This window comes from Caretta caretta, chromosome 3, assembly GCF_965140235.1.
Source record: "Caretta caretta isolate rCarCar2 chromosome 3, rCarCar1.hap1, whole genome shotgun sequence".
Lineage (NCBI taxonomy): Eukaryota > Metazoa > Chordata > Testudines > Cheloniidae > Caretta > Caretta caretta.
In genome coordinates this window covers 75,952,793-75,974,488 of record NC_134208.1, presented here as the reverse complement: position 1 = coordinate 75,974,488, position 21,696 = coordinate 75,952,793, and the positions used below count along the sequence as shown (strand labels likewise).

General features: G+C 44.7%; 1 long non-coding RNA gene across 2 annotated transcripts in view; it reads left to right on the top strand.

Annotated features, from left to right (window-relative positions):
* LOC125634347 (uncharacterized) overlaps positions 1-21,696 on the top strand; it is a 67,019-nt gene that overhangs the window by 5,879 nt on the left and 39,444 nt on the right. The window contains exons 1-2 of one of the 2 annotated variants that reach the window (XR_007355884.2): positions 5,221-5,284; positions 6,493-6,765. This is a non-coding gene — a long non-coding RNA (uncharacterized LOC125634347). Of the gene's footprint in view, positions 1-5,211; positions 5,285-6,492; positions 6,766-21,696 lie in introns of those variants that run through there. The other variant, XR_012667438.1, reaches the window with a different exon arrangement.

Sequence of the window (21,696 nt, the reverse complement as noted above, 5' to 3'; positions counted from 1 at the left end):
TTCTTTGAAGAACTTGCCTTATCTGTAATAAACCTCACTATCTGAGGACCTAAAGCCTTAGATTAAGTTAGAGTACATCCTTGGGATCTTTTTGGACTCTTCCCAATGCTATCAGATGCTCAAATAAGCACAGTGACAAAAAAAAGTTCACTTCCTTTTGCAAGTTGTCAGAAAAACTGAGTCTCATCTCATCAGATACAGCCTTGGCCATGCTGAGCCAGGCACTATTGACTTCTAGGCTTGACTTCTGCTTGACTACTTACATGTAGGAGTGGAACCACAACACCCTGAAAAAGTTCCAACTTGTAACCTGACAACAACCTACTGTTTGACAGCACAGGTCACTGTGAGTGCATCATCCTGGTGCTTCACTCTCTGCACTGACTCCACATTGAATACAGTTAAAACTCTTTTTCGTAGGATTGAACCAACAGGGAAAGGCTTGTGAGTGAAGGAGACAGAACCTTCACAGGCACTGCACCTAGACTATGGAACTTGCTTCTGCAAGGGATAAGAATGACCATGGACATTGTGACTTTCAGTACTAAACACAAAACCTCTCTACTGTTACTCAGTATTCCCCTGTTTAAGCATCCTAGGATTGCATTAGCTTTTTTGGTCACAGTATTACACTCAGAGCTCATGTTCAGCTGATCATTCGCGAGGACTCCAAAACCTTTTCCAGAGTCACTGCTTCCCAGAATAGCATCCTCCATCCTGTAAATGTAGCCTACATTCTTTGTTCCCAGATGCATACCTTTATATTACATATACAGTTTATATAATGGCATCCATTTACATTTAACAGTATTAAAATTCAAAAAGCTTGCTTGCTTCCAGTCTACCAAATGATCCAGATCACTCTGAATCAGTGACCTATCCTTTTCATTATTTACCACCCCTCAATTTTTGTGTCATCTGCAAACTTTATCAGTGATGATTTTATGTTTTTTTCTAGGTCATTGATAAAAATGTTAAACAGTGTAGGGCCAAGAACTAATCTCTGTGGGACCCTCCCTGGAAACACACCCGCTCAATGACGATTCCCCATTTACAGTTACATTTTGAAACCTATCAGTTAGCCAGTTTTTAATCTATTTAATGTGTGCTGTTAATTTTATATCATTCTAGTTTTTTAATCAACATGTCATGTGCTACTAAGTCTAACCCCTTACAGAAGTCAAAGTATATTATGTCAACACTATTAACTGTATCAACCAAACTTGTAATCTTGTAAAAAAATAAAAATAACCAGGTTAGTTTGACAGGTTCTATTTTCCATAAATCCATGTTGATTTGCATGAATTACATAACCCTCCTTTAATTCTTTATTAATTGAGTATCAGCTTCTCCATTATCTTGCCCAGAATTGGTGTCAGAGTGACAGGCTCATAATTACTCACTTGATCTCATTTACCCTATTTTAAAAATAAGTGCAACTTTAGCTTGCCTCCAGTCTTCTGGAACTTCCCCAGTGCTCCAATACTTATTGAAAAGTAAAATGAAAAATCCATTGAGCTCCTCAGCCAACTCTTTAAAAATCCTTGGATGCAAATTATCTGGACCTGCTGATTTAATTATCTCTAACTTCAGTACCTGCTGTTTAAAAAACTAAAACCCCCAGGGCACTTGATTACTACAGTACTGAGCATAGTATGGGTAGACAGATGGACCATCTCATTTTGCAAAAGCTACTAGATGGCTATAAGGGGTGACAATGAATTACTGATACTGATGTAGGTTGAGTATGAATTGGGATCTAGAGACGAGAAGCTTCAGGTTTCCTTATCAATCTTTTGGGGGCATCTAGATACTCCATGATCATTTTATTAGAGTATATTTTAAAAAATATATATATTTTGTCTTGTGTACAGTAAATTTCCAAGACTGACACAGGGAGCCCCCTTCTGAAGACTTGCTCCTTTTGCGATGCCCACAGGAAATGAACCAAGTCAAATGTTAAAAGAACCCAAACATCTCCCAAATTATTCCATCCCTTTGGGCTAGCCTAGTTCCAATCAGCTTACAAGATCTGCATGGCAATGGCTGCCTCCATTTTGAGTGAAAGTCACTACTGTGCAGAAGACCAGCACGAGGCCCTTTTTTCATCCCAAAATAGTGACATTTGAGTGGCGCAGAGGCTTTGTACTTGTCTTCTGCAAAGCGGTAAATTTCACGCTTTGTGCCTTGTAAGAGCACCAGGAAAGTTGTTGGCAAATAACAAATAATAGCAAGGAGTTTAGATGCCTTTTCCCTTCACTTGCTAACCTTTTACCTTGCTGCACTCAATTATTTTTGGAAGCTGCATAATCAACTAACTTTGTAAATTTCAGTGTTCCCAGGCCAGATTAGAGAGGATTTAGCATCAAGGGGTGGCAGCCAGTCAGTCGACCGCACATTTTTAACGTGGAAATGTTCCTAAAAGAAAAAAAAGGTGGAAGATGGCAACAGCCTTTGAGTCTACTCAGAAAGCTGGCCCACCAGGGTGAAAGCAGGGTGGAAGCACAGAGGAGGGTGAGGCACAAAGTCAGAGAGACAGTAAAATGTGTAATTGCAGACTGAAGCATTTTTGCCACTCACCTAATGCCCAAATGGTCCAATTCATTGTTGCAGTGAACAATGGGACTGGTGGCAGTGAGAAGGTACTGGTGAATGGTGTTGGAATCAAAGCACTGGAGATCGAATTTTCTGTTTTATACCTAGAAATACTACAGCACCGACAGTGGTAGTAATGTAAGCTTCCTCAGATGCCCCCGCTGCTGTGCTTCTGACCGGATCTTCTGGGAGCACTTCTAAGAACGAGAGTCCCTCATCTCATTCAATCCTTGACCTCCCTTCTGAGTACTGCCTACAAGAGTGTCAATTAGTGCTAATTGTAAGAAGTTTATTTTGTCATGTGGCCCCCTGTCCACTAGGAACTGGCCTGAGACCACCAACAGATCCTAATGAATAGCTGTCAGACAGTAGCAACTTCCAGTCACGGATGCCCAGGGCTGGATTTGAAGAGCAAGTTAAGATGAAAGGCAAACTGAATGATTTCAGTTTTAAATTGGTAGCATTCCTTGCAGAAGAAATTTTCCAACAATTAGTAGTGTCGCCAACATAACCAATCTTTTAAAAGAAAGATAAAGAAGATTTGTTGTTTAGCTAATTAAATTACACCATCTCAATAATTCCAATATTTGTATTAAAGAGTGTAATTCAACAAAAGCCACTAATGAGAACAACTCTCAAAAGAATGTATTTTCACATTGATGCTCACATGTAACTTCCATATGTCTGAATGGGAATGGTACGTATATAAGCATGGGAGAATATGCTGTATCACTTAGACCTGATTTTTACATAGCAATAAAAAATATTTAAGGTCAATCTGATTTCTCTGCTGAACTTTTTATTTAAACTTATCTTGGTGATGTATATGCTGAATTCTTCTAATAGGGGAATACCCAGTGATGTATGGATTGAAGGTTAGAGTTACTGTGAGAACCTTGACACAACATTCAAAGATATGTCTAGGAGAACTGAAGAAATGGATTTAGTGCTGCATTCCCAACTCAAAGTCAAATAGTTCACACGCACTTTTCCTTAAATGGTTCTAGTCTGGAAAAGTGACTGGAAAAAATGGCACCTTTTTGCTCAACCATTTCTTCACCTATGTGTATTCAGAGTAATAGCTGTTGAATTTAATGACAAGAGTAAGTTTTTAGCTGCTTTTTGATTCTGTTGGCAGTGCAGAACCAGCACAACTAAGGAAGATGGATTCCATTCCTTTTCATGTACTATCAACATTATGGTTTGCTAAATTCCAGTCAGTTACATCAGAAGCTAGTGAAGTTGCAAAATGTATTAGAAGGCCTAAATTGACTGGCAAATCTTTATTACAAGTGATGATGCATGAGAAGGAAAGAACCCAGTGCGAATCTCAGATTCCAGGCTGAGTTCTCAGGACTGGCAGTTAGAGAAACTTCCTTTTACTTGTAAACTGAACACCTGAAATACACAAAAGGAGAGAGAATAAACATAAGACACCAGAATGCCAGTTTTAGAATCACTTTTCACAGCAGAACTGCACTTTAACTTCCCGAGATGTGTGTGTGTGGATCTCATGGCGTTAATTGAGGCTTTTGATTATAGCTAGAATGGTAGCAACTTACAGAATTAAGGTTGCTAACACATTTCCATTCCAAACTCCTATTTTGAGTCACTCATAACTTTCCAAAACTCCTACCTATTGGACTAAAATTATCCAGACCTGCTCTCTGCACAAAGTAGGAATATTTTGAAAGTTTAGAGTAAAAATAGCTCAGTTGGTTTTGAGTGTGAGAAGAGTGAGGAAAATATACATTTCTTCCCCCACCCCTGCCATTCTCTAAACATTCTGACAATTGTTTTTAACTACAGTCCTACAGGCTGGGGGTGAAGAGTTTCAGTGTGGCAGGGATATAGCTTTCACTCCAGAGAAGCGTAGCACTGGAGCTGGGCCAGGGTTGTTACTGTCAGCCTTCAGGCTGCAGTAGTTAGTTTCTCTGTAACCAGTCCATGACAGGTGGAACCACAGCTCCCACTGATCTCCTGGTCAACCACTACCCTTCTCCCAAATTCTTCTTCAACAGAAGTGGAGGGGGGGGGGGATGACCCTGCAAACCTCATTCCCATGCAGCACAGGAGATGTGACTTCCTGCCAGGGGCCACGCATCCTGCCCTCTAATTCACACAGCAGAACTATGCTGGTTCTAATATGTTTGGAGAAATTACACAGCTGTGAAAGAGACGGCAGGATTTGGCCTATTATACTAATCTTACTTACTAAGGAGGGACAGGTTATGTTCCGTAAAGAAATTACAGGAAAGTCCATTTTGGTTTGGACAGTCTAATGCAGTGGAGGGCAGCTTGCAGCCCGTCAGGACAATCTACTGGCAGGCCACCAGACAGTTTGTTTACATTTGCATGGCCGCCCACAGCTCCCAGTGGCCACGGTTCGCCGTTCCCCTCTTGTATCAATTCCTATTTTGTGTGTGTGTGAGTGAATGAATCCACTTCCTGCTCACATTTTCTGTTCCCTAAGGTCTCTTCTTTACAAACTGTCTCCAGAGTGATTCAGGATGCTGATGCAGCTGATCACTGTATAAATATTTCAAGACTGAGGATGTTACAATGTTATGCAGTACACATTGCTGAGACTGCAGCTGTGCTGTCCTGTTGTTACAGAATTTCCTGGTACAACGAAGCAGGCTTTATCCATGGATGGCATCTTTAAGAAAAGGGTGCTCTGTGAACATTAGTAAGTATTTGAAGGGTTGCAATTATTTGCTGTACATATATATTTATAAGAGCTTTTGTGCAAAATACGAGAAAGTACAGCTAAGTAGTTTTAGGATTTGGTCAGACAGTGAGCACTTTGCTTCCAAAAAGACACAGGCTGGAGGTCCCTTATAAACATATATCAGATATTGTAATACAGGCAGTTATATTATTTGAAAATAAAATTACTTTTCTGAGCAAGCAAAAAGAAAATTAATGTAATTTTGCCCACTTACAATTAGTTATCACTGTAATGGAATGTCTGAAATTTTTTTTAATCTCATGTTTCAGAGTGGTAGCCATATTAGTCTGTATCAGCAAAAAGAACGAGGAGTGCTTGTGGCACCTTAGAGACTAACACATTTATTTGAGCATAAGCTTTCGTGGCCTAAACCCAATTCATCGGATGCATGCGGTGAAAATACAGCAGGAAGATATATATATACACAGAGAACATGAAAAAATGGGTGTTGCCATAACGAGAGTGATCAATTAAGGTGAAGTGAGCTATTATCAGCAGGAGAAAGTCAAAATATTACAACAAAAAAACTACAAAAACAGACTTCAACGAGAGACTGCTGAATTGGAATTAATTTGCAAACTGGACACCATTAAATTAGCCTTGAATAAAGACTGGGAGTAGATGGGTCATTACACAAAGTAAAACTATTTCCCCATGCTTATTCCCTCCCTTACCACACTGTTGCTCTCACCTTCTTGTCAACTGTTGGAAATGGGCCATCCTGAGCGGTGAATAGCAGAGAGGCTAATAGAGGGAGTTTGCCTGAGATCTGTCTGAGAGGAGATATGCCAAGGACTGCATTAGGGAGGCTGTGTTGGTGAGTATCTGAGTGTCTGTTGTGGGGACAGTTTGACAGTTTGACAGGGTGCTCGTTTGAAAAGTGTGAATTGGGAGTGCTTTGTTCCAGGTGAGCCTTGAGTGGGCCTGACTGTTATAAAAAGCCAGTCAGCTGCAAACCAGCTGAGCCGTGAACAGCAGAGAGGCTAACAGAGGGAGTTTGCCTGGGATCTACCTGGGGAGAGCCCACTGAGACTTACATCTTGCCGGCTTCTCTGAGTAGTTATTACAACTCCTGAGGAAGCTCATAGAAGGAAGGTAATATGGATGGGGATTGTTCAGCTGTTGTGACCTGCACCGGATGTGCCATGTTTGTCTTTCTTCCACAGGACAGAAGCGACTTTGTCTGTACAAAGTGCAAGCTGGTCTCCATATTGGAAGAGCAGGTTCAAGGTCTGGAGAAACAAGTATTGACCCTGCGTTGCATAAGAGAAACTGAAGATTTCCTGGACAGACATCAGGATATGCTTCTACGGACACAATGTTCTGAAGATTCAGAGCAGGCTGCGCAGCGGGGACAGGAGGACGGTGAAGAAATTTGGCAGCATGTGACCTCCAGAAGAAGAAAGGGGAGCGTCCATGTACCAGCAGCACAGATAGAGGTAAGCAACCATTTCCATGTTCTCTCCACAGGCACTAATGCGGAGAGTGGACTAGATGATGCATCTGAGGGAAGGGAACAGAAGGAGACTCCGCCGATTGGAAGGCATGAGATGCACTGTCCTAGGGATGGGGTTCCATGACCACCGCTCCCAAGAGGAGGAGGTGGGTGGTGGTGGTCGGGGACTCTCTCCTCATCGGGACTGAGTCATCTATTTGCCGCCCCGACCGGGAAAACCGAGGAGTCTGCTGCTTGCCAGGAGCTAGGATTCACGATGTGACGGAGAGACTGCCGAGACTCATCAAGCCCTCGGATCACTACCCCTTCCTGCTTCTCCATGTAGGCACCAATGATACTGCCAAGAATGACCTTGAGACGATCACTGCGGACTACGTGTCTCTGGGAAGAAGGATAAAGGAGTTTGAGGCACAAGTGGTGTTCTCGTCCATCCTCCCCATGGAAGGAAAAGGCCGGGGTAGAGACTGTTGAATTGTGGAAGTCAATGAATGGCTACGCAGGTGGTGTTGGAGAGAAGGCTTTGGATTCTTTGACCATGGGATGGTGTTCCAAGAAGGAGGAGTGCTAGGCAGAGACGGGCTCCACCTAATGAAGAGAGGGAAGAGCATCTTTGCAAGCAGTCTGGCTAACCCAGTGAGGAGGGCTTTAAATTAGGTTCACAGGGGGAAGGAGACCAAAGCCCTGAGGTAAGTGGGGATGTGGGATACCGGGAGGAAGCACGAGCAGGAAAGCGTGAAAGGGGAGGGCTCCTGCCTCATACTAAGAAAGCAGGACAAACAGCAAGTTATCTCAAGTGCCTATACACAAATGCAAGAAGCCTGGGAAACAAGCAGGGAGAACTGGAAGTCCTGGCACAGTTAAGGAATTATGATGTGATTGGAATAACAGAGACTTGGTGGGATAACTCACCTGACTGGAGCACTGTCATGGATGGATATAAACTGTTCAGGAAGGACAGGCAGGGCAGAAAAGGTGGGGGAGTTGCATTGTATGTAAGAGAGCAGTATGACTGCTCAGAGCTCTGGTATGAAACTGCAGAAAAACTTGAGTGTCTCTGGATTAAGTTTAGAAGCGTGAGCAGCAAGGGTGATGTTGTGGTGGGAGTCTGCTATCGATCACCGGACCAAGGGGATGAGGTGGACGAGGCTTTCTTCCGGCAACTAACGCAAGTTACTAGATTGCAGGCCCTGGTTCTTATGGGAGACTTCAATCACCCTGATATCTGCTGGGAGAGCAATACAGCGGTGCACAGACAATCCAGGAAGTTTTTGGAAAGTGTAGGGAACAATTTCCTGGTGCGAGTGCTGGAGGAACCAACTAGGGGCAGAGCTCTTCTTGACCTGCTGCTCACAAACCGGGACGAATTAGTAGGGGAAGCAAAAGTGGATGGGAACCTGGGAGACAGTGACCATGAGATGGTCAAGTTCAGGATCCTGACACAAGGAAGAAAGGAGAGCAGCAGAATACGGACCCTGGACTTCAGAAAAGCAGACTTTGACAACCTCAGGGAACTGATGGACAGGATCCCCTGGGAGAATAACATGAGGGGGAAAGGAGTCTAGGAGAGCTGGCTGTATTTTAAAGAAGCCTTATTGAGGTTACAGGGACAAACCATCCCAATGTGTAGAAGGAATAGTAAATATGGCAGGCAACCAGCTTGGCTTCACAGTGAAATCCTCGCTGATCTTAAACACAAAAAAGAAGCTTACAAGAAGTGGAAGATTGGACAAATGACCAGGGAAGAGTATACAAATATTGCTTGGGCATGCAGGAGTGAAAACAGGAAGGCCAAATCACACCTGGAGTTGCCTCTAGCAAGAGATGTTAAGAGTAACAAGAAGGGTTTTTTCAAGTATGTTAGCAACAAGAAGAAAGTCAAGGAAAGTGTGGGCCCCTTACTGAATGAGAGAGGCAACCTAGTGACAGAGGATGTGGAAAACATTAATGTACTCAATGCTTTTTTTTTGCCTCTGTCTTCACGAACAAGGTCAGCTCCCAGACAGCTGCACTGGGCAGCACAACATGGGGAGGAGGTGACCAGCCCTCTTGGAAGAAAGAAGTGGTTTGGGACTATTTAGAAAAAGCTGGGTGAGCACAAGCCCATGGGGCCAGATGCACTGCATCCGAGAGTGCTAAAGAAGTTGGCGGATGTGATTGCAGAGCCATTGGCCATTATCTTTGAAAACTCATTGCGATCAGGGGAGGTCCGAGATGACTGGAAAAAGGCTAATGTAGTGCCCATCTTTAAAAAAGGGAAGAAGGAGGATCCAGAGAACTACAGGCCAGTCAGCCTTACCTCAGTCCCTGGAAAAATCATGGAGCAGGTCCTCGACGAATCAATTCTGAAGCCCTTAGAGGAGAGGAAAGTGATCAGGAACAGTCAGCATGGATTCACCAAGGGCAAGTCATGCCTGACTAATCTAATTGCCTTCTATGACGTAATAACTGGCTCTGTGGATGAGGGGAAAGCAGTGGACGTGTTGTTCCTTGACTTTAGCAAAGCTTTTGACACGGCCTCCCACAGTATTCTTGCCAGTAAGTTAAAGAAGTATGGGCTGGATGAATGGACTATAAGATGGATAGAAACCTGGCTAGATTGTCGGGCTCAATGGGTAGTGATCAATGGTTCCATGTCTAGTTGGCAGCCGGTATTAAGTGGAGTGCCCCAGGGGTCGGTCCTCGGGCCGGTTTTGTTCAATATCTTCATAAATGATCTGGAGGATGGTGTGGATTGCACCCTCAGCAAGTTTGCAGATGACACTAAACTGGGAGGAGAGGTAGATAAGCTGGAGGGTAGGGATAGGATACAGAGGGACCTAGACAAATTAGAGGATTGGGCCAAAAGAAATCTGATGAGGTTCAACAAGGACAAGTGCAGAGTCCTGCACTTAGGATGGAAGAATCCCATGCACAGCTACAGACTAGGGACCAAATGCCTCGGCAGTAGTTCTGCAGTACAGGACGTAGGGGTTACAGTGAACAAGACGCTGGATATGAGTCAACAGTGTGCCATTGTTGCCAAGAAAGCCAATGGCATTTTGGAATGTATAAGTAGGGACATTGCCAGCAGATCGAGGGACGTGATCGTTCCCCTCTATTCGAGTTTGGTGAGGCCTCATCTGGAGTACTGTGTCCAGTTTTGGGCCATACACTACAAGAAGGATGTGGAAAAATTGGAAAACATCCTGCTTAGGGCAAAAAAATGGTTAGGGGACTGGAACACATGACTTATGAGGAGAGGCTGAGGGAACTGGGATTGTTTAGTCTGTGGAAGAGAAGAATGAGGGGGGATTTGATAGCTGCTTTCAACTACCTGAAAGGGGGTTCCAAAGAGGATGGATCTAGACTGTTCTCAGTGGTAGCAGATGACAGAACGAGGAGTAATGGTCTCAAGTTGCAGTGGGGGAGGTTTAGGTTGGATATTTGGAAAAACCTTTTCACTAGGAGTGGTGAAACACTGGAATGCGTTACCTAGGGAGGTGGTGGAATCTCCTTCCTCAGAAGTTTTTAAGGTCAGGCTTGACAAAGCCCTGGCTGGGATGATTTAGTTGGGGATTGGTCCTGCTTTGAGCAGGGGGTTGGACTAGATGACCTCCTGAGGTCCTTCCAACCCTGATATTCTATGATTATCACTACAAAAGGTTTTTTTTCTCCTGCTGATAATAGCTCACCTTAATTGATCACTCTTGTTTTAGTGTGTATGGCAACACCCATTTTTTCATGTTATCTGTGTACATATATATATATATATATATCTTCCTACTGTATTTTCCTCTTCATGCATCCGATAAAGTGGGTTTTAGCCCACGAAAGCTTATGCTCAAATAAATTTGTTCATCTCTAAGGTGCCACAAGTACTCCTCATTCTTTTTATCTCATGTTCTTTTCAGAAAAGACCAAAAACAGAAAAGCCAACTTAAAAAATTAGTTGTAAGGATATCAAAACAAAGAGTTGAAACTGAAAGTGTTTTACAACCTCACCTATTGTGTTAGTAGTGGCATTCAGTGAAATAAAGGAAACCCTAATATTGAATAATACTTCGTATGTCTGTAGGGGATCTTTTCATAAGGGGGAATCTCAGTGTTTTAAATATACTTCTAAATCAATACTGTGATGTAGGTAAGGTATCAATTGACCTATCTATATATTTATAATGCACTAATTGCGATGGTATCTGAGCTCCCTCAGGCAATGATTTTGAATAATAAGATTATACTACATGAGGCAACTTATCATGTACAAAAAGAAGTGCTTAGAATACTGGTGTCCTCTTCTGTGATTGGGAGAGTTTGTTGCTGTAGAACTGAGTGAAAAACTCTCCATGATCATTCTCTTTCATCACCTGATTTTTTGACACCGCTGGTTAGTAGCTTTCTTTTCCTTTTAAAGGAGCTATCTCACACTTTAACAGACTGTCATAACCCACTTGAATTATTGCACTTCTCTGTGTAGCTGATGTGACAGGATGATTTAGGGCCAAATTCTGCCATCAGAGTCACATGGTGTGCCTATGTTTTATTAGACAGGAAGCATCTTAAAGCGGACACCTCATTTAGGGCCTGATCCAACATCTATTGATAGTAATGGAAAAATACCCGTTGACTTCAGTGGGCTTGGGAGCAAGCATTTATTTTCCAGCCGACCACATTGTTTTCTCGACCATTCTTGTGGGAACTGATCACACACACAGACAAATCTTGGCCAAAATTAAGTGGATTTACCCTTTTCCCCAAAGGAGTAACTGGACTCTGCTTTGGACAAGTGAGTCACAACTAACCTTACACTGAGTAATATGCAATTATTATAAATCAGCATTATATCATATCACCAACCGCGTGTTAGGTGCTTTTGAATTCCCTCAGCTGCACAGGGATGAAGAAAGCACTTGGGCTAAAACAGAAACCATCTTGAACCTTCATTCAGAACAATCCCAAATGGATTTTTTTGAGGTTTCAGTAAGTTTGGTTAATGTTAAAAAATGCATCTATTTTTCATTTTTCACACCCCATTTACACATTTTGATTCTTACTAGAGCCAAAAATTCCAGAATATGGGGAGAAAGGCTGCCCTTTCTGGTGTTTCTAGCCCAGGTGGAAGAGGAAAGTATTGAAAATTTCACAAGAGAACTTGGCTGTTTGATATTTCTTTCTGAAATTTGTAGAATCTATTGATCAGATTTTTTTCAAAGTTGCAGAGCACCCACAACTCTAACTGAAGTCAGAAGGAGCTGTGGATTCTCAGCAAGTTTTGAAAATCAGGCAAAAGAGATTCAGTACTGTGATGGGGTGCTCACCCCACACAGGGCCGGAAGGGTTAAGATGGCAAAGTGGGCCAATTAACTGCCCAGGCTGCACTTGGAGAAGGAGACAGGGAGCAGGGATTTGAGTAGAACAGGCTCAGCTGGGCAGGAAGAGGAGGCAACCTACATAAACCAGGAAGCTGGCAACAGAAGGGGGCTGGAGGGAAGGAGTCCTCAGTCACTCCTTGGGAAAAGGGGGGTGTATCTGGGGCTTGCAGCAAATAGTCTACAATTATTCCTTGGGAGGAGGAATGTGGCTTGGCAAGCCCAGAGAAGGGGGAGACTCAGGGGAAAGAGCAACGAGGTATGGGGTAGGTCAAACCTGGGCTGCTGATGAGAGTGCCCCTGAGCTGGGACCCGGAGTAGAGTGTGGGTCTGGGTCCCCCTACCAGTCGCCGATGAAGTGGCACCGGCAGGGCAATGAGCAGGAAAGCTGCCTGAGCCCATTTGTCAAGAAGGACTTTGAAACCCTGGAAGGTGGGAACATGTATAGTGACCTGGCTGGAGGGAGGAGCCAGTTCCTGGAGTGAGAGGGGTCTACAGGGTAAAAGGACAATGGGAGAGACACTGCCAGGGAGGGTGCAATGGATGGTCAGAGCTAAACAGTAGAAGGTGCCCTCAGCGGTGAGTGCATCCTGTGACAAGCACCCAAAAGTTAAACTGCTGAGTCTTTGAGATTCATGTATCACTACAACAGAACTGTCAGTATATTTCTGAATTTAAACATCTACAATGTAAATACCAATGACTTAGGGTAAGAGAGAGTCTGAGGTTTGATACACTCTTTGAAACAGACTGGAAGGCCGGAGAGGAAGTTGCATTAAACAATATGAGAGACGACCAATGCATTGATGAACCTTTTGTAGAGAAAACAATGAATGTTGAACATGAAGAACTGTCAGTGTTCAGTGACAGCCTTGTACATGGGATGGGGGTGGGGGTGGGGGTGGGGGAAAGAGTTTTAAAATGTAAGACTAGACTAGAGCTCTTTAGGTAAGGGATTGTCTTTTCATTGTGTATGTACAACGCCTAGCTCAATGGGACTCTGATCCTTGACTGGGGACCTGTAGGCACTACTGAAATACAAATAATAATAAAGGAGTCCAATATGACACGTGTGTTACTAGCTTAGCTGAGTGGGAGGGTTGTCCACAATGACAGAAAAGCAAGAGGAAGGAAAGATAGGGAATTCACTTTTTGCCATGTTGAGTTTGAACTGGAGATGGGACATCTAGGAAGGGTATTAAACAGTGAACTATAGGAAACTATTCTATTTTTTAAACAGAAAGAACAATCATATACTTTCAGTTTGAATTATTTTTATTTTAGATTAAGGGAAGCAACAAATCAAGAAAAGCCCTCGGTGACAGATCACATGTCTCTTCTGTAGCATGTTGAACTAATCCCGCTTTCCAAAATGGCAGCTGCCTCTCCACACAGCCAAGCTACTTAGTTTTCCATGTACTGCACCTTTACATTTCTAAATTGTAACATAGCTACATCCCAGAGACATAACCGAAGGGATGAGGTCAGAGAAGCAGGGTTGTGAGTCAGCCGACTAGTGATGTGAATAGATGTCACCTAAGGATAGCATCTAGAGGGAAACAGAAGAAAGCAGAGGACAAAGAACTGGGGAATATGGCTAGAGAGGAGGGAAGAAGTTGAGCCACGAAGCATACAGTTTGATGATTGGAGTGACAGGAGAGCAGAGAGTCTCTGAAGTCTTGGGAAGAGAGAAGCAGGGATTGATCACTTGCATCAAAAGAGGTGAATGGATCAAAAAGAATGAGAATAGAGAAGAGGGCCTTGTAAATATAGCTTTTGAAAAATACTTTAGGTAAAGAGAGTGAGAAAAAATGAAGATTTTACTAAATCCTTTTTGAAAAGGGAGCACCTTGTAGTAAACATGAGTACTTTAACAGGGCCCACAAATCCTACATCTGGATACTTAGATCAGTACTCTGGAGCAAAATCTTACACAGGTAAATATAGATTTAAGTACTTTGGGGCCAAATTCTGACCTCATATGCACAAGCATAGTTCCCATTGACATCAGTGGAAACTATATGCGTTGTACACCATGCCAGAATCTAGCTTCAGATTCTGGATATGGATGTCTTATTCAGGCATCCATGTTCGAAAACTGAGTCCAGCACGTCACTTTTGTTCTGTATCTCTCCATTTTTCCTCCTGTGTCCCCGTGTGTTGGGTTTTTTAAGATAATCGTGGCAAAATTTTAAACATCAGATATAACCATGAGGAAGTAAAATCTCTTTTGATGAAAAGGAAGCAGTGAGAAATAAGAGATTTTTTTTCTCTCCTGATTGAAAATAAAATACACGAATAGTACTGGCATTGTATTGTGTTATCCAGCATGGCACAGTTCAACTCTGGAACTGTCAAGTGTAGGGTCTACAGCTGTGGATGAGGATTATGCTAAATTCATGAAGCTCTACTACTTATTTGAGGTGTCACTTGTGCATATGTCAAGGAAATTCAATGTTCATTTCTTGTCACACCACTTCTTAAACCCAGGTGCCTGGGGCCCTTCTCAGTTAAAACAGAATATAAAGTTTTCCTCCTCACAGGTGCCTGTTAAATTTAAGAAACATTACATTCATAAACTTTCAAAAGTCCCTTTGAAGTGTAATCAGGTAACTGATTTCAGTGAAGGAGACCAATTTCAACCTAGATGTAGGGATGAATTGGATCGACAGTTTAGAAACTCTAGATTTGAAAACAAAGACAGTGGGTCAGTTTCGGAGGTGATGTGGAAGCTGGTTTAATTTAAACTCCCTGCTGCCACCCACTCCCCAACATGTAAGGGTGTCTAAATTGGTGTACCTTACATGCCTAGGAAAAAGGAGTAAGTGCTTGTCTACATGGGGGGCTTTAATTCTCATTTCTTTGAGGTAATGCTCAATACTAAAGCCGCACTAATAGCATGCAAATGGGATGGTGCTCCCTCTTTCAATGTGCATGACGTACACATGGCGGCGGCTTCCTGTCTACTAAATGTGTGGCCTTTAGTTGTCTGCCTGCAGTGTGCATGCTGGAATTTTTCTCACTGTACACTGTGATATGCATAGCAGAAGCCAGGTGGGTACAAATTAAAAAAAAAATCCCATGTTTCCAGTGGCTCTGCCCCATTTATTCTTTCTTGATGTGCTAGTGTCATTTTTGAATTGCTGTTGGTCAGTACGGCCCCACCAAAGCGCTGTGCTGCTATGCTGGCAACTGGGCATATGCAGAGGCTGCTTGGTCTGTATTTTGCACTCAAAGCTGGATGAATTCGGGTTGGAACTCTGCCCACCACACCACTAAGGAGATAATGTGGCAGCAGCAGTGGGAGAGCCTTCAAAGGCAGAAGCGGGACGAGGAAGAAGAGGGAGACCCTGAGCAATTGATCATTCAGGATCATTTTCACACTGTGCAGTGCCATTTCTGGGCTCAGGAAGCCAGCACAGAGTGGTGGGAAACGATTGTTGTGCAGACCTGGAATGACTAGCAGTGTCAAGAGAATTTCGGGATGGGGAAGGCAGCCCTTTTAAAGATATGCGTTGAACTAACTCTGAAGCTGGAGCGGCAGCATACAAACATGCTGTGCCCCACGCTCACCATTGCCATCTGGAAGCTGGCTGACCCTGAATGCTACAGCTCCATACTGAACCAGTTCAGCGTGGGGAGATTGACCATTCAGGCTATTGTCATGAAGGTGTGTGATGCCATGGAAAAGGTCCTGTTGCAGTGAGTTATAAAGCTGGGTAATGCTCAGGAGAATATTGACGGCTTTGCATGCATGAGGGTCTCAAGCTGTATTGAGGCAGTTGATGGGACCCAGGTGTCTATTATTTGTCCCGCACACCAATCAGGGCTCAGAATTTATAAACAGAAACGGGTATTTGTCTGTCGTGCCTCAAGGGCTGGTTGATGACTGGGGCAGGTTTATGGACACAAATGCAGGATGATTTGGAAGGGCCCATGATGCTAGGATCTTTTGGAACTCAGCTCTATTTACCTTAATGGAAAAAGGACTGTTTGCCCCAGAAACACTATGGATATTAATGCTGTGGAGATTGCTCCGGTAACCCTGGAAGACCCAGTTTATTCTCCAGTTTATTTCCTGGTTAACGAAGCCATTCACAGGCCACTTGGACAGCAGGGAGGAACTGTTTAACTATCGTCTCAGTAGCTGCAGAGTGACGGTGGCGTGTACATTTGGCTGTTTGAAAAGAAGGTGGCACTGTCTGTGGAATAGGCTGGAAGCAGCAGGAAACATCCATGTAAAAGATTATAGCAGCGTACTGTATTTTGCATAATATTTGTGTAACCCTTCTGCCCACTGGATTTGGTAGCAACAAGGGCAGGGTTCAGCATCTAGGGGTTCCTCTTCAACAATACAACACAAATCCGGCTCGAGCCCCCACCCAGTAACCTAGGACATTTACACACCACCACCGGGTGCCTCTGAGAGGCAATACTTCCCTTCTTGCAAGCACAGAGTCTGAGAGTAGGAAAGAAACTTTTAATAAAAGGCAGGAAGTCATTAATTTGGGAAAATGCCGCAAGCAGGATTCATAAACATAAAACCATGAGCAAAAGCCCAAATACATTGGGTAGTTCACTTTTGCCTCAGGTTCTTAAGTCCAGCAACCAAAAGTCCCTTTAATGTGCCTGTCCCTTCTCTGCACCCCACTCACAATTGTTGTTCTTGGCCAGTACAGGCCCAGAGTTCAGAGGTGCATCTGTAGAGTTCACCTCCCACCCTAAGTGGAAGGAGGGGTAAGAAGACAACCTACTTGCTCCGCTGACTGGGCACTCGCTTGCTGCTCCTTTCCATGACCATCCTGCTGGCCAATTGGTGCGCAGCGCCTCTCCACTGGCCACCCTGCTGGCCAACCACCTTGCCGGCTGCCCTGCTGGCTGTCCACTGCACCTCACTGTTGGCCACCCTGCCGACTGATCGCCAATCCACCCCGGGATGTCTTCAGGTCCCACCACTTAACGCAGCTCTCTTACATTTGTGAGAGTAAGGAGAAAGCCTTAGCAATGGGTGGAAGGCTGAGGCACAGAGACTTGCTCAGTGGCTTGAGCAGCCAGCAAGGCATCCAGCAGAAAACGGAAACAGCGGGGGCAATATTATCAGGGATGCTATTGCTCTTATTTTGACTTTCAAGCCTGAAACTTGGCAGCTGTACATCCAGCTGTTAACCCATAGAGGATAGGTGTGGGTGGGTGGGGAGTGAAGGGGAGGGGATGGGATTGTGAGCTGTTCAGTGTTGTTTATGGGTGGTGGGAAGTGCAACATTCTGGCAATTCTTACATTACCTAGGCTTCTGAGAGCAGTGCTGTGGAGGCACAGTGGTAAGGGTTGCTGCTGGTCCTAGTAGTCTGTATTGTCCAGGGGCTGCATGACGTGTCTGGTTGTTGGTTCACAGCACTGCATGGTCTGCTGCCCTAACAGCAACATATGCTGCAACAGGGCACTCTGGCTCTGTGTTGCCTCAAGCAGTTGCCTCTGCACCTCCCCGTTGTTTTCAATACTGCCTTTTTGCCATGGCAATACTGTCCTTGGCCACACCAGGAGCTCTCTGGAGAGCTCTGTCTGTCTCCCTCTCTGTCCTCATGTACGGCCTTCACCTCTCCGCTACTTTCGGGTTTTCTGAAAACTCTGAAATGACATCAATGAACATTTCATCACAAGTTTTGCTTTTTCTCCTTCTCAGGATAGCCAGCTGCTAAGCCATTGATAAAAGCCCTGTCCTTGAGAGTCGGGGTAGTGCAGGTGCTGTGAGCTGTGGGAGTACAAAAAACCACAAGTGGTGATGGCTCATATTCCAGAGAAGCAAGGCTAGCATTTTTATATGCATTTCTGACTCCCCCTCTCTGAGATTCTTCCCAGTCTTGGGGTTGGAGGGACTTCTGAGATGGTAAGTGGTGTGAGCAGAGAGGAAAGCTGTATTGGGATTTTTGTCTGTGCAGTCTTTGGCTTTGCTGTTGTGCCTTGGAGTCTCTATAGGTGTTGGTGTGGGTAGTGGATCAGAAATTATGTTCACAATCTGGCTTTCAGTTTTCATAGAATCATAGAATCATAGAATATAAGGGTTGGAAGGGACCCCAGAAGGTCATCTAGTCCAACCCCCTGCTCGAAGCAGGACCAAATCCCAGTTAAATCATCCCAGCCAGGGCTTTGTCAAGCCTGACCTTAAAAACCTCTAAGGAAGGAGATTCTACCACCTCCCTAGGTAACGCATTCCAGTGTTTCACCACCCTCTTAGTGAAAAAGTTTTTCCTAATATCCAATCTAAACCTCCCCCACTGCAACTTGAGACCATTACTCCTCGTTCTGTCATCTGCTACCATTGAGAACAGTCTAGAGCCATCCTCTTTGGAACCCCCTTTCAGGTAGTTGAAAGCAGCTATCAAATCCCCCCTCATTCTTCTCTTCTGCAGGCTAAACAATCCCAGCTCCCTCAGCCTCTCCTCATAACTCATGTGTTCCAGACCCCTAATCATTTTTGTTGCCCTTCGCTGGACTCTCTCCAATTTATCCACATCCTTCTTGAAGTGTGGGGCCCAAAACTGGACACAGTACTCCAGATGAGGCCTCACCAATGTTGAATAGAGGGGAACGATCACGTCCCTCGATCTGCTCGCTATGCCCCTACTTATACATCCCAAAATGCCATTGGCCTTCTTGGCAACAAGGGCACACTGCTGACTCATATCCAGCTTCTCATCCACTGTCACCCCTAGGTCCTTTTCCGCAGAACTGCTGCCTAGCCATTCGGTCCCTAGTCTGTAGCTGTGCATTGGGTTCTTCTGTCCTAAGTGTAGGACCCTGCACTTATCCTTAGTGAACCTCATCAGATTTCTTTTGGCCCAATCCTCCAATTTGTCTAGGTCCTTCTGTATCCTATCCCTCCCCTCCAGAGTATCTACCACTCCTCCTAGTTTAGTATCATCCGCAAATTTGCTGAGAGTGCAATCCACACCATCCTCCAGATCATTTATGAAGATATTGAACAAAACCGGCCCCAGGACCGACCCTTGGGGCACTCCACTTGATACCGGCTGCCAACTAGACATGGAACCATTGATAACTACCCGTTGAGCCCGACAATCTAGCCAGCTTTCTACCCACCTTATAGTGTATTCTTCCAGCCCATACTTCCTTAACTTGCTGACAAGAATACTGTGGGAGACCGTGTCAAAAGCTTTGCTAAAGTCAAGAAACGATACATCCACTGCTTTCCCTTCATCCACAGAACCAGTAATCTCATCATAAAAGGCGATTAGATTAGTCAGGCATGACCTTCCCTTGGTGAATCCATGCTGGCTGTTTCTGATCACTTTCCTCTCATGCAAGTGCTTCAGGATTGATTCTTTGAGGACCTGCTCCATGATTTTTCCAGGGACTGAGGTGAGGCTGACTGGCCTGTAGTTCCCAGGATCCTCCTTCTTCCCTTTTTTAAAGATTGGCACTACATTAGCCTTTTTCCAGTCATCCGGGACTTCCCCCGTTCGCCACGAGTTTTCAAAGATAATGGCCAATGGCTCTGCAATCACAGCCGCCAATTCCTTCAGCACTCTCGGATGCAACTCGTCCGGCCCCATGGACTTGTGCACGTCCAGCTTTTCTAAATAGTCCCTAACCACCTCTATCTCCACAGAGGGCTGGCCATCTCTTCCCCATTTTGCGATGCCCAGCGCAGCAGTCTGGGAGCTGACCTTGTTAGTGAAAACAGAGGCAAAAAAAGCATTGAGTACATTAGCTTTTTCAACATCCTCTGTCACTAGGTTGCCTCCCTCATTCAGTAAGGGGCCCACACTTTCCTTGGCTTTCTTCTTGTTGCCAACATACCTGAAGAAACCCTTCTTGTTACTCTTGACATCTCTGGCTAGCTGCAGCTCTAGGTGCGATTTGGCCCTCCTGATATCATTCCTACATGCCCGAGCAATATTTTTATACTCTTCCCTGGTCATATGTCCAATCTTCCACTTCTTGTAAGCCTCTTTTTTATGTTTAAGATCCGCTAGGATTTCACCATTAAGCCAAGCTGGTCGCCTGCCATATTTACTATTCTTTCGACTCATCGGGATGGTTTGTCCCTGTAACCTCAACAGGGATTCCTTGAAATACAGCCAGCTCTCCTGGACTCCTTTCCCCTTCAAGTTAGTCCCCCAGTGGATCCTGGCCATCCGTTCCCTGAGGGAGTCGAAGTCTGCTTTCCTGAAGTCCAGGGTTCGTATCCTGCTGCTTACCTTTCTTCCCTGCGTCAGGATCCTGAACTCAACCAACTCATGGTCACTGCCTCCCAGATTCCGATCCACTTTTGCTTCCGCCACTAATTCTACCCGGTTTGTGAGCAGCAGGTCAAGAAAAGCGCCCCCCCTAGTTGGCTCCTCTAGCACTTGCGCCAGGAAATTGTCCCCTACGCTTTCCAAAAACTTCCTGGATTGTCTATGCACCGCTGTATTGCTCTCCCAGCAGATATCAGGAAAATTAAAGTCACCCATGAGAATCAGGGCATGCGATCTAGTTGCTTCCGTGAGCTGCCGGAAGAAAGCCTCATCTACCTCATCCCCCTGGTCCGGCGGTCTATAGCAGACTCCCACCACTACATCACTCTTGTTGCACACACTTCTAAACTTAATCCAGAGACACTCAGGTTTTTCTGCAGTTTCGTACTGGAGCTCTGAGCAGTCATACTGCTCCCTTACATACAGTGCTACTCCCCCACCTTTTCTGCCCTGCCTGTCCTTCCTGAACAGTTTATAACCATTCATGACAGTACTCCAGTCATGTGAGTTATCCCACCAAGTCTCTGTTATTCCGATCACGTCATAGTTCCTTGACATCACCAGGACCTCCAGTTCTCCCTGCTTGTTTCCAAGGCTTTGTGCATTTGTATATAAGCACTTGAGATAACCTGTTGATCGCCCCTCATTCCCAGTATGAGGCAGGAGCCCTCCCCTCACAGACATTCCTGCCTGTGCTTCCTCCCGGTATCCCGCTTTCCCACTTACCTCAGGGCTTTGGTCTCCTTCCCCCGGTGAACCTAGTTTAAAGCCCTCCTCACTAGGTTAGCCAGCCTGCTGGCAAAGATGCTCTTCCCTCTCTTCGTAAGATGGAGCCCATCTCTGCCCAGCACTCCTCCTTCATGGAACACCATCCCATGGTCAAAGAATCCAAATTTCAGAATTTTGCTGTGCCTTGGAAGTGATCGGCAGGTGAGATCTGGTGTAAGCTGGGTAGAAATCCCCTCTACATCCCCGTTAGGCTGTCCTCACTCTTGATGTTGTTACACTGAGGTGGGTGATGAGGAAGCAGAGAATGGCCTTATTAAAAAAACCAAAGGGCAGACCAGTGAAATATATTGTAAAGTTATGTGCTAAGATGGTCCCCGCCCCCAGACATGCTGCAGGAGTGGAAGGAAGTAGTGAACTATACCTGGGGGGAGGTGGGGATGACCATGCAGCTATCCCTCAGAATGTCTGGACAAAAATAGAGCAATTTCGTAGCCTGAGATTCTGCTTTATCTTCCCTGAAGACATGGTGAAAGTGTAGAGAAAAATACTGAGGGTTCTGCAATGATTGTGTGAAGCATGCA